The 13,791-nt window shown below is 39.9% G+C and overlaps 1 long non-coding RNA gene across 1 annotated transcript in view; it reads right to left on the reverse strand.

Annotated features, from left to right (window-relative positions):
- Positions 1 to 13,791, reverse strand: part of LOC114037096 — an 813,500-nt gene that overhangs the window by 696,437 nt on the left and 103,272 nt on the right. The window lies entirely within an intron of this gene.

The raw sequence follows: 13,791 nt of genomic DNA on the forward strand, positions 1-13,791 counted from the left end.
AGAAGAATATTTGTAAAGGACTTTGAAAACTTTAAATACTATAAATGCTAACTATTGTTATATATGCATGTTATATGGGTATTATGTTACCCAAATAACATAACTTTAGTTAGAACATTAAGAAAATGAAAGGAACAGCATAAAATTGATTTTTTTGTTTTTGCTTTTTGGTGAGGCAATTGGGGTTAAGTGACTTGCCCAGGGTCACACAGCTAGTAAGTATCTGAGGTCAGATTTGAACTCAGGTCCTCCTGACTCCAAGGCTGGTGCTCCATCAACTGCACCACCTAGCTGCCCCCATAAAATTGATTTTTTTTTAATTTAAGACACTCACTTTGGGATATAACTGTCTTTCACATGAAGAAATGAACATCAAAATTATTTTTTCTTTGTATAAAATAAGGTTTTCTGAAAACTGAGAGCATGTGCAGTCCACCAATCAAAATGGAGTTAAGAAAATATAGGCTTCCATCTATTCAGTTTTGGAACTCTGTCCTGAGGCTAAACTTGCCTCACTGGTTAATAAATGAAAAGCCTACTATATCTAGTTGGCCCCAGATCAAGCTTCACATCCCACTCACTGACCACACGGGCCTACCTGGCCATCTTCCCATTAGCCCTGTTTTTATTGTTGCTGTTCAGTTGTTTTCAGTCATATCCAGCTCTGGGGTTTTCTTGGCAGAGATACTGGGATTATTTGCCATTTCCTTCTTGAACTCATTTTACAGATGAGGAAACTGAGGCAAACAGGGTTAAGTGAATTGCCCGGGGTCACACAGCTAATAAGTGTCTGAGGCTGGATTTAAACTCAGGTCCTCCTGACTCCAGGCTAAGCACTCTATCCACTTTGCCACCTGGCTGCCCTGTTGTTCACTCTCTTCTCCTCATTTGGAATAGCACCCTTCAGTACTAACCTCCAGAGATCACATCTTGTCTGTCTCTTTTAGGGAACTGATTCACTCAACTTTGGAACTCTAGCCTAGAAATGAGTTGTCCTAATTGGTGAGTGAATACAAATTCACCTAACCAGCTATATCAAGCCTTCCCCAAAAAACTTGGACCTGTCCAAATGTCTTGCTGAAGACTCTGCTGCCACCTGCATGTGGCACTTCCAATTCCACTTTTCTTTTTTTCCCTAAGAATAATAATCAAATCAATGCTAGTATTGCTATTGGAAAGAGCATGACAACCAACTGCCCTACAGCTACACTCACAAACCTATAATTTCCCAGACCAAAACTCCCTTTCCTGTTGACCATTTCCCCATTTTTGCTGTCTCTCCCTATTAAAATGGAAGCTCTTGGTCTTATTTTTGCTTTGTATCCCCAGAGCCTAGCATAGTACCTGGCACATAGTAGGTGCTTAATAAGTGCTTTGTTATTCATTCATTCAACTATTTTAAAAACACGTGTACTTTTATTAAGCAAACTACTATGTGCCAGGCACTATGCTGAGTGCTTCATATTCTCTTATTTGATCCTCACAACAACCCTGGGAGTTAGGTGTTATTATCACCCCCATTTTACAGTTGAGGAAACTGAGGCAGACAGGCATTAAGGGACTTGCCCAGTTTCACACAGCTAGTCACACATGTTAGTCCCTAACGTGTTCTAACACAGCTATAAATATCAAGTTTGTGACTCAGGGCAAGCTACATACAATATACTCTTAATTCAGTTGGGGACAAGTTCAAAACAGGTGCTGACCTGCACCATAAGAGGTAATTTCTTCACCAGGAGTTCCCTGCACCAACAAAATCAGTTTCCAAACCCTTAGCAAATCTTTCTATCTAGGTGTTAATCTAACTTTTTTTTCTATGCTGTTCACAGACTTCAAGTATTTTCTAAATTTTGATACTCTAGGACAAAGCCTCAGTCACCCCACTCTGGTTCCTCTGCTATGTTCTATAATAAGGACCATCCCTCGCACTCACGATGTTAGAAGGACAGTGAATACTATCAAGCCAAATCATTCTGTTAATGGGAGAACATCAGTAACAAAGCTAGGTCAAAGACATAATAAGTCAAGTAAAATACCTCATACTCACCAGTGATGAGATGATCTCATTCATGCTGATGACTTTTGCAAGATGGCATGTGAAAAAATGAGATGAAGAAAAGAAGAAAATTCTAGCACATATTTTGTCTAAACTGATTTAGTCATCAGGCTAAAATGTTAAATATAACAGTGATCTAAGTGAAGTCACTTGACCAGTCCCTGAAAACTGTAATGAATGATGCAATTCAACCAAAAGCAGGAATCACCTCACTCCATTAAAAAATACCTAACATTCTTTAGGAACTTATCAGCTACCAACACCCCCTAACAAACACACACCCAATCTCCAGTAAACTCAACAGTATCCTAATCATTCTTTACATAAAATTGTGGTGTTGACTTTAAGAGGCTCTGACTTCACCTATATAATCTTTAATAAAGTTAATTTATACAATTTACTCTCACAGTATTCAATGGTAATATTCATAGAATCACAGAAGTTCAGAGTTAATATGGACCCCAGTCATCTGAATGGAAAATCTTTGAGCCAAATCTCTCTCTTATAAGGGTATGATATCCAGAAAATATGGGCAACCAACATAGAAATATTTAAAATTGAAAACCATTCCCCAAGACATAAGTGGTCAAAGGATATGAAAAACATTTCTTAAAAGAAATGAAAACTTTTAACAACCATAGAAAAGAATGCTCCAAATCACTAATAATAAGAGAAATGCAAACCAAAACAATTCTTCAGTTTCACCTCACACTCAAAAAAATTAACAAAGATGACATAACATGGTAGCACTCAACAAGGAGGAATTTGAAGAGTTATGGAAGGACAGATACAAAAAACTCCCCAAACAACCTATGAGTGAAGCTGTCTGGAAAATGATTTGGAACCATGCTAAGAAAGTGACTAAAATGCCTATACATACCCTTCTATCCAAAGACCCCGCTACTAGGCACATTCCCTTAGAAGATCAATAATAGCAAAAAAAAAAAAAAAAGGCCCCCATATAAACATAAATATTTATATTTTATATCTTCATATTAGCAAAGAACTAGCAACAAAGTTGATATCCAATGATTGGAGAATGTCTAGTAAAGCTGTAATACGTGAATGTAATGGAATATTATAACTGTACTTAAAGAAATAACGAATAGGATAAATATAAAGAAACATAAGATGACTTATAGGAACAGATGGGAAGTGAAGTAAGCCAGAGGTGTCAAACACATGGGCCTTCAGGGATTAATAAAAAAAAAAAGAAATCTATAAACATGTGTAGTTTTCTAAGTAAAAATGCATGATCCTTATTTATGGTTAAGTGGGACCATATCTATTTCAGTTTGACACCACTAAAGTAGGTAGAACCAATAAAACCCCATACAAAATGACCGTGATGCTGTGAATGGGATGGACAAGAACAAACTAAGTGGAACTGAATGCTATAAATTATAATGACCAAGCTTGGCTGCAAAGCAGATCTAGGAAAACGTATCTCTTCCTTCTTTGCTAAGGTAGGGGGGCTCTGGGTATGAAACACTACAAATGCTGTTAAGCTTTTTCCAATATGTTGATTAGTTTTAATGAATGGATTGGGTTTTTTACCCTTTTTTATTCTTTGTTAAATGAGATTGCTCTCTGGTTGGGGGGGAGGGGTGGGCCTGAGTACCTTGGGCCCACAAAAACAATATATTGATTAAAAAAATATATCTTTTTTTCCCCAAAAAGAAGGGCTCTCAAGGATCACCTAATCCAATCTTGGCATTTACAAGGATCCCCATTACAAAATATTTGACATTTAGCTTTTATTTAAAGATGGTTTAGTAGATGTGGCACTTGACTGGGAATCAGGAGGCCTTAGGTTTCAAATCCTATTTCAGATATATACTTGCTATAGGACCCTGGGCAATTCTTTTAACTTCTCTGTGCCTCAGTTTCCTCATTTACAAATGGCAGAGTTGGACTCAATGGTCCTTAAGGTCCCTTCCAGTTCTCAATCTATTACCCTATGAACCTTGAGTGAGGGGGAACCCACCACTTCCTTTGATAGCTCATTTCATTTTGGGATCATTCTAGCTTTTGGGAAGTTTTCTCTCATGTCAAGCCTAAATTTCCTTCTTTACAACTTTTAGCCATTGCTCCTAGTTCTGTCATCTGAGGTCAAACAGAACAAGTCTAATCCCCTTCAAAAACTTGAAGAAAACCAGCATGTGCTTCTTCTCTAGGCTACAAAAATTTTCTTCTCTAGGCAAAACATCCCCAGGTCTCACATGGCGTAAGCCCAAGGCTCTTCCCAGTACTAGTTGCCCTCTTCTGGACACTCTCCACTTTATCTATGTCCTCCCTAGATCTTTCAAATGTAGCACACCTCAGATTGTCAATTGGAGGTTAAGAAAGGGGCAGGAGCTGTAGGGTAAGGTGGGAGGAGAGGACAAACATCGAATAAGTAAAACTTCGCTCCCACCTTCAAAATACCCATATATCCCCAGAAAGACAGTGAATGGAGAGTGTTTTGTGATTCTACCCAAACGGCCGTAATGGGATAGATGAGCTATTCTGCAAACCCAGACATTTCTGTTGAAAAGCTTCAGTTAGTGAGAGAAGGATGAAATCATGGACTGTCTCCTGAATTTCAGACATCTGGTAGCCACAACTTAAATGCTAAAATAATAGTGGTAATTATGAGATAATAGCAATAAATGATGTTGGACTGTATGTAAGGGCTGTGAGGTTTAGAAACACTTGGTGAAAATTACCATTGTTGAGGCCTGTTTAGAATTCATAATTTCTGATCAGTCAACCAAATCACAGCCTTTTGATAGAAAAATCATTTGAGAGCACACAGGAAGGAAAGAGACAAGTCTTTCTCCAAAGACCTCAAGTAAAAAGGGTCTAAAATTGTCTGGGCAATAAAACTGAATATTGTATAAACACTGTATAAATAATCAGGATTTCCTTTAGAAACATTTAACCTTTCAGAAAAAAGAGACAGAGAGAGAGAGAGAGAGGAGTAATCTGTATACTAAGGACTGTTCTACTCACTTTCCTCTCCTCTTCCCCCTCAGGGACCACAAGTAGTTAACTAAGTGCTTTTAAACCACACTTTCCCTACTGGACTGTCCAAAGAAAACCTAAATATGTTTAAAGTACTATAATTGTCTTTAGAAAACACTGTCTAAAAAAATCTTTCTTTAATGTATGGTTTTATAGATTCTCTAGCAGGAAAAAGGAAGGAAAACCAAAATTTCACATCTAAAGGCAACTAAAGGCAGAAAAATTATGCCTTTCAGATACCAAGCACTCGGCTTGTGACAATCCTGACCTATGAGGTCACTATAAAAAGACAAATGTTACTATTTCAGTTTTCACATGACAATAACTAAACCACTACATATGTTCTTAAGGGTTGTAAAGATATCCTCTGGTGGCTCAGCTCTGGGTAAAGTTACCTCATTGTCTTTTTCTCTCTCTCTTTTTTTTTTTTTGTTCAAAGAGCAGAAAAAGGTCCCTTATTTCTAATTATTTCAATATGCTGGTAAATGAAACATATTCTGGAGCTGACAATCTATTCCACGGCCAACTTGGCAAAGTTTCAAGGAACAAAGCACAATCAAACCTACCAGAGGACCTGTTTGTTTTAAAGAGGTCAGAATGAGAACTCCCACCATGCATTGCTGTCATGGAGGAATCTCTCATGTGTCAGGCTCAGTGCCCTGCACATAGTATGCACTCAAGCACTCGAAAATGGGCTCCAGGCACAACCGGATGACCTTTGAGAAAGACTAGGGAGCTTCTGGGGCTTGAAGTGGCCACCTGAGTCTTGCAAGGAATCACAAAAGCACCCCAAGCATCTCAGAGGTCATCTAGTCTACCTTTCCAAGGAGTTACACAAAAGTTCTGGAGATTGGATGCAAATGGTATTGAAGAAGCCAAGGGATATGCCAGCCCCCACACTCCAGGAGAGTTCCCACTCCAGCAGAATCTCAGGGGTAAAATAAACTGTGCCAAACTTCATTGCAAGGTTAGCCAGTGAACCTGACCAGCATCAACACTATAAAGCCTAGGTTTCCCAGACTCCACAAATGCCACCAGGAAGCTAAGAAAAATTAATTCTAATAAAAATAACAACTAACATTCATACAGCAGTTTAAGGTTTGCAAAGCATTGTAGACATATTATATTTCATTTTATTCCCAAGACAACCTAATAAAGTAGATGTGGTTATCTCCACTTTACAGAAGAGTAAAACTGAGGGTAAGAGAAATTAATTAGCTACTCTGACTACTTTCCTCCAGCTTTAGGACTAATGTTTGAAGGGCAATACCTGGCTGCCACTCTATTATATCTTCCTTGGTAACCTGGTTTAAAAACAATAATAAGTATTTACTATCTTCCAGCCACTGTGCTAAGCACTGAGTATTTAAAGAGAATAAAAAAGAGGCTCTTCCCTCAGGAGGCTTTGTTGTGGCAGTACGGTGGTTGTTACTGTTGTTCAGTTGTGTCCGACTTTTCGTGGCCCCGTGGACGATAGCACTCCAATATCGTACGTGGGATTTTCCTGGCAAAGTTACTGGCAAAGTGCCTTCTCCAGTGGATGAAGGCAAACAGAGGTTAAATGACTTACCCAAACTAACACAGCTAGTGAGTGTCTGAGGCTGGATTTGAACTCAGATCTTCCTGACTAGTCGCATCGGACTCTTTGTGACTCCATTTGAGGTTTTCTTGACAAAGATATTGGGATGGGGTTTTCTTAGCAAAGATATTGGGGTGGTCTGCAATTTCCTTCTCCAGCTCATTTAACAGATGAAGAAATTGAGGCAAAGAGATTAATTGATTTGCCCAGGGTCACACAGCTACTAAGTATCTGAGGCCAAATTTGAACTCAGGTCTTTCTGACTCTAGGCCTGGCACTCTATTCACTGTGCCACATCGCTTCCTTTGGAAGCTAACATTTAAACAAAAAACTATATACATGATAATTGAGGAGTGATAGTACAAGGGAACCAGGGAAGATTTCTACAGGAGATGAAGAGCTAAGTCTTGAAAGAAGCTAAGGATATGAAGGCATAGAAGGAGTGAGTGTGCTCCAGGCATGGGGGTACAGCTTTTGCAAAGGCACTGTGGCAGGAGATAGAGTGGAAAGTTCAGGAAACAGTAAGAGGACAATTTGTCCGAAATGTAGAGCACATGACAACGAATAGTGTCAAATAAGCTAGAAATGTAGGCTGAAACCAGAAAATAATGAAACAGTAGGTGTATTCCTACCTGACAATGCTGTCATCCTCATACACATGTGCTTGGGGAGGAAAACGTTACAGGCTGTTCCCACCAGCCAATTTGTAATGAAATAATCACTCCCACTTCTGAATCTATTATCCCTTTCACTTTAGGGGCTTAATCATATACTATCTGGTGCAGGTTCTGCTGCTCTAAGTGACCTTCACTAAGGAATTTCACCAGCTAAAATCCCACCTTCTAGAGGAAGCCTTCCCCCACCCTACTTAATTCTAGTGCTTTATAATCTAGCATTAGCTGTAATTAATCCTATATACAGCTTGTTTGTATATAGTCATCCCCACTATACTCCCCAAGGTCAGGGACTGTCTTTTGCCTTTCTCTGTATCCCCAGTGCTTAGCACATTTCCTGACACACTTATTAGGTGCTTAATAAATATCTACTGACTAATTGTGTGGGAGAGAAGAGGTATTAGACTGACTACCAAACTGAAGGTCTACAGAGCTGTTCTACTGACCTCATTGTTGTATGCTTATGAAACATGGACAGAATACTAGCGCCGTACCAGGAAACTGAATCGCTTCCATTTGAGTTGTCTTAGGAAGATTATGAAAGTCGCCTGGCAGGATAAGATGCCAGACACTGAGGTCCTTTCTCAAACTAAACTGCCAAGCATTCAAACTCTACTTCAGAGAGTGCAACTCGGACAGGATGGCCACATTGTTCCAATGCAAAACGTATGCTTGCCAAAAAGACTATTTTATGGAGAACTCACACAGGACAAGCATTCACATGGTGGTCAGAAGAAGCAATACAAAGACACTCTCAAGGTCTCTCTGAAGAACTTTGGAATTGATTGTGTGACATGGGAGACACTGGCACAGGACAGCACAGAGAAAGAGAAGATGCTGTGCTCTACGAGCAAAGCAGAATTTAAGTAGCTCAAAAGAGACGTGAGATGTGCAAATTTAGAAAAACCACTCCAAATGTTCCCAGGGACTATTTGTGCCCGACCTGTGGTAGAACATTCTGAGCTTGTATTGGACTGATCATCCACAGTCAGATGCACTGTAACTTGACTCTAGCATGGTGATGTCATTTTGGTCATCTTCAAGAAGGAAGGACAACCACCAACCAACCAATTGACTAATTAACTGATTGAATGGGCCTCAAGGAAAGCCTGAAATACCCCTTCCATCCCCTAAGACCCAACTTCTTGGGGCTTTGTACTGCTGCTTCTCACCCAAACATCTTATCCTCCCCCAACTAAACTGTGAGATCCTTCTTTGCCTCCTTCCCAGTCCTTAGCACAGAGCAATGCTCACAGAGAGTGCTCAATAAATACCCGTCTGGTTGATTCCCTCACCCTATACACCTAAGATTGCTGCCTGAGCTGCAGCTCCTTTGCCTGGCCTATCACTAGCTCTCCTTCATCCTGCAAATTGATGCCTTCGCTAAGATTAATCCATATAATTTCAGTCACATCAAACTGATCCCTCAGCTACACCATTATCTGATGGTACTATCAGGTGTGTTTTGAGGTGTCTCACCAGCGTCTCTTCTGCCCATGCTGATGCTTAGTCACTATACTTCAGATCACCACATGACATTTTGGAGAGAATGATCAATCCTCAGGTATCACTTATCTTCTGCCCCCATCAAGCGGCAAAAGGATTGAACAGGAGCAAATACTTCTTTGATGTTGATAGACTGATTTCAATTTGGGATGGTGAGTCATTGGTAGAACTCTATTATCACTGGGCAGCTAGGTGGCATAGGGTATAAAGTGCTGGCAATGGAGTCAAGAAGACCTAAGTTCAAATCCTCCCACGGACATTTACTAGCTATTCAACCTTGAGCTGATTATTTAGCCTCTAGGCCTCAGTCTCCCAATCTGTGACGTAAGGGCAAGGTTGTTGTGAAGAGCAAACTTAATAAAACACATAAAAGTGCTTTTCAACCTTTAAACTGCTGTGTAAATACTATCACTTTTATTTATTTTATTCTTAATTTATGGAATAAGATAAGCATTTCTATAACAGCATAATTTAAGAAAAGATGATTGCACATGAAACTGCAAATTTATCATGTGCAATTGCTATTCCTTTTACATATATGATAAAGTTACCATATAAATTTCTTTTTTTTTCTTCCCTCCCCGTAAGGGATATCTAGGTGGCATAGTGGATAGAGCACCAGACCTGGAGTCGAGAAGATTCATCTTCCTGAGTTTAAATCTGGCCTCAAACACTTACTAGCTTATGTGACCCTGAGCAAGCCACTTAACCCAGTTTGACTCAGTTTCCTCATCTGTAAAATGAGCTGGAGAAGGAAATGGCAAATCACTCCAGTGTCTTTGTCAAGAAAACCCCAAATGGGGTCACGAAGATTTGGACAGGACTGAAAACAACTGAACAACAACATTTAATATGATGGGAAACAGTTGGCCAGTCACATAGCATGAACTAACAAATGAACAGCCTAAGTGAACATTTGTAATGATAGCCTTAAAATAGTACAGAAGACTCAGAAAAAGGCATCTAGCCCATTACATAGATCTTCCATTGAAGATTTATTAAAAGACGTAAATCACATAGGGAACAAAAAACCATGAATGGGTTGCAATCTATATTGATAGAGGGAGGCAAAGGGGAACAGCGGCAAGAGCCTTGGGGCTCTGAAATCAGGGGAATCGTGTTCAAATCCCACCTCTGACATCTACTTCCTGTGTCCCCTCAACCTCCATAGGCCTCAGTTTCCTCAGCTCCAAAACAAGAGTGTTGGACTCAATGGCCACCATGACCCCTTCTGGATGGATCTCTGTAATATGAGCAGCCACAGCAGTGAAATTAAAGAACCATGAAACAATCAAAATTTGAGATGCTTCTGATTAAACGGCCCCCAAATTAAAATGCTACATCCAAGTAAGACTCAACTCTTTTAGCTAAAGCTATACTTCACCTTGATCAACTTATTTTTGGTCTAAATCTTGATGTTATGTGGTTGTCTTTCAGATTTGTCTGGTCTGGCCCCACACAAAGTTCAAGTCTTCCCTGAAATGCCCCCACTTTGAGCCCAATCCATCAGAATATACCTTCCCCTTGAGGATGGCCCTGAACCTTGCAAAGTGACAATTAACAAAATGGTTTTCAGAGACCCTTAGAGCATTGCTTCTCAAGTAACATGTATGGCATTTAACCTCTTTCCTTTTCTGGAGCTGATCCCCACTCTTATCATTCCACCAAGACAACTGGAGGCTAAGTGGGAGAAGTAGAAATGCTATAGCAGATATGATCCATGAATCATCGGAAATATTTTTTTTGGGTAGATGGGGCTTTGCAGTGCCAATCAAATCATGCCATTCAGACACCTCTGTGGCCTGTTCTCTCCATATTCCACCTACCATGCCCCAGCTCTTCATCCTGAAATCTCCAGCATTCATATGTTAAAAGTACCTTCATAGCACCTATCTCCCAGGGTTATCACAAGGATCAAAAGAGATAATATTTATAAAGCACTTAACACAGTGCCAGCACATAGTGAATGCTTAAGAAATGCTTATGAAGAGATAGCCTATAACGGTTCCTGGGTGACTTGTCAAGGACTTTAAACTCCTCGATGTTAGAAATCATGACTTCTAAGTCTTTTGCATTGTTCATAGCACCTAGTCTAGCTAAGACAGGTAGCTGCCAAAGCAATGGCTTTCAGAGCCCTTGTTGAATTCCTGAAAAAAGTTATGTAACTGGATTACATAAGAACAGAATGCAACAAATTTTATAACTCTTAGGTTTAGCCCAGGATTCTGAGCCCAAGAGCCCTGAGAATCACAGTGCCCTCCCCGACCTCTACCTCTAGACCATTTATCCTGGCTGGGCCCCTACAGCCATCATCTAGCAGAGAAAATCAAATGGAGAATGAACCCAACACCAACCACTGACCAACAGTCATTGATACACAGGGCGAGGAAGTCAGACCAGTTGAAGAAGCAAGGTACACTGAAGGAGAGACAGATGCCAGCCAAGTTAACCCACTAACACTACCTTGACCACTCCCGTCATATCCTCATGGAGATAGTTCTGGATTCTGAACCCAAGAAGCCCAGGAACAGCAGCACCATCCAGACCTCAGTTCCTCAGCCATCAAGCAGGGAATCAATCCTTATAAAACTGCTACCCAGCAATTATTTCTGCAGATTTAACAACTCTAGCTGCCTCAATAGCCACAGCTAATGACAATACAGAAAAATCAACTTTCGCCACCAAAATCTTTGGCATTGTCAAATGGTTCAACATCAGAAATAGATATGGTTTTATCAGTAGAAATAACATTAAAGAAGGTGGATAACCAACTGTTTTGCTTTTATACCCAAAGGGCCATGGGCCCCTTCTATATGTGTTGTCTATTAAAATGTGTGTTCCTTGAGAACGGGGACTGTCTTGTTTTTCTGTTTGTATCTCTAGTTCTTAGCACAGTGCTTTGTACATAATAAGCCCTTATAAATGCTTTTTTCATTCATTCGACTCTGCTCTACTACTATTTCAGTCATTTATTCACTCAACAAACAATACTATATCTACAATGTGTAAAGATCACGTAAGTACTAGCATGGCTACATGGCCTCAACCCTTGTGAAATTTACAATCCTGAGATACAATACACACCCATACATTCATCTACTGCTATTTGAAAAATATACAATAATTCTAATACAGAATAGAAGTGCAAAATATTGTGTGAGATCAGGAGAAGGAAAGATTATTCCCAAAAAGGAGGGATGATTCAGGAAAAGCTTCATAAAGGAAGTGACATTTTAAATTGGGCCCAAAGCATGGGCAGAATTTCAATGGACCAGAAAGCATGTTATGCGCTTTAAGACTGCTATCATTGAGGAGGTTTAAGACAGTAAATTTCCTTAGAGAGTCAACCTTGCTCAATAAACTGCCAGAGCCTAAGCCTTCTGAAACAGAAAGTAACAAGCATTTAATAAGCTCCTACAATGTGCCAGGCACTGTGATAAGTGCTTTATAAATATTATTTCATTTAACCCTCACAACAACCCCGTGAGTTGGGGGCCATTATCATTTCCATTTTACAGTTGAGGAAACTGAGGCATATAGAAGCTAAATAATGATTTGCCTAGGATCACATGACAAGTAAACGTCTGAGGCAGGTTTTGAACTCAGGTCTTTCTAACTCCAAGTCCAGTATTCTATCTACTAAGCCACTTTGCTGCCTCATAGGCACCTGTGGAGCCCTGGAGCTTTCTACCTCTTAATTTCATTCTTGCTACGTGACTGACCTTGGATGTGCACAATTTCCAGTATTCCACCTCAACTTTCTGTGATTTGCTGCTCCTGAACTCAATCTACCTCCACAGACTCATTCCACAACCCCACAACCCACCATCACCACCACACACTCCCCTTCCAAAACCCCTTAAAAGACCTCTATCAACTAAGCTGCCCTCTCAGTTTCCAGATTTTATACAATCCCAGATCCTAATCCTCCCACTAATTATGCTATTAAGCTCTTTATTGCTCAGCTTCTCAACCTCTGTCTTACTTGTTTTGAGGACTTAGAAAAATAGAATATCTCGCAAATAAGAGTACATGCCAGTTAATCACCACATTCTAGGGAGATAAGCAGAAGAATGGGTGGGGCATCGCTTATCCTATTTTATATGAAGAAAAGAAATACAGGCATTGAGCCAGTGTTAGAAACCACATCTCATAGCAACCAGCCCTGTACTCTGCCCTCTAACCTATGAAACTTCTGCTGTCTTCACTAAGTCCTCAAGTCTTCTTAAATATAAATATTTTTTTTTCCTTGGAAGGACTTTGAGACAAAGCCCAAGGAGGCTGGGAGCCAATCAGAAAAAACTGCTATTATCCCAATGTGCCTTTACTGTCTACTCTGTAAAGGTGGGGGGGGGGGAGGCAGATTACTAGGGGTAGTGGGCTGTAAGGGAGTCCCTTTGTAAAACTTTTCTTGGGAGTCCAGGACTGAACTTTTGACCACTGACCTGAGATAAAATATTTTAAAAGGAAAAATCCAGGGAAGATACTTCAAAGTCAGGAAAAACGGGATTATTCTAAATTTCTAGAGACCCTAATGATAGAGAAGTGTCTCTCTAAACAAACAATCCCTTTTTTCATAGATCTGTGTTCAACACTGCCTCTCAGTTCTTTTGATGCCCAGTGTAAGTCAAATGACAACTCTTTCCAACTAAACGATTGTGGACCCAGATGTTGGGGGCATTTCTTTCTTTTTATTTGGTGATTAAATAACTGATCTATACACATTGATGGTTTTCTCAGTGAAGTCATCCTGGTTCAAGCCCTAACCAGTTTCATTCTGTCATTGCCTGGAAGAAAAAAAAATCCTAGGGCAAGGTTTTGGTAGACAATTGTAGTCTCAGAGGTGTCAAACTCTAGCCCGTGGCCAAGAGGACCAAAAAAAGCTCTCACAAAAATGACAACATAATTGGGAAATATTTAACAAAATAAATAAAAATACCATATAACATAAATACTGTTAATTGTGGTTT

This window comes from Vombatus ursinus, unplaced genomic scaffold (genome assembly GCF_900497805.2).
Source record: "Vombatus ursinus unplaced genomic scaffold, bare-nosed wombat genome assembly UNPS02010219.1, whole genome shotgun sequence".
NCBI classification, from domain to species: domain Eukaryota; kingdom Metazoa; phylum Chordata; class Mammalia; order Diprotodontia; family Vombatidae; genus Vombatus; species Vombatus ursinus.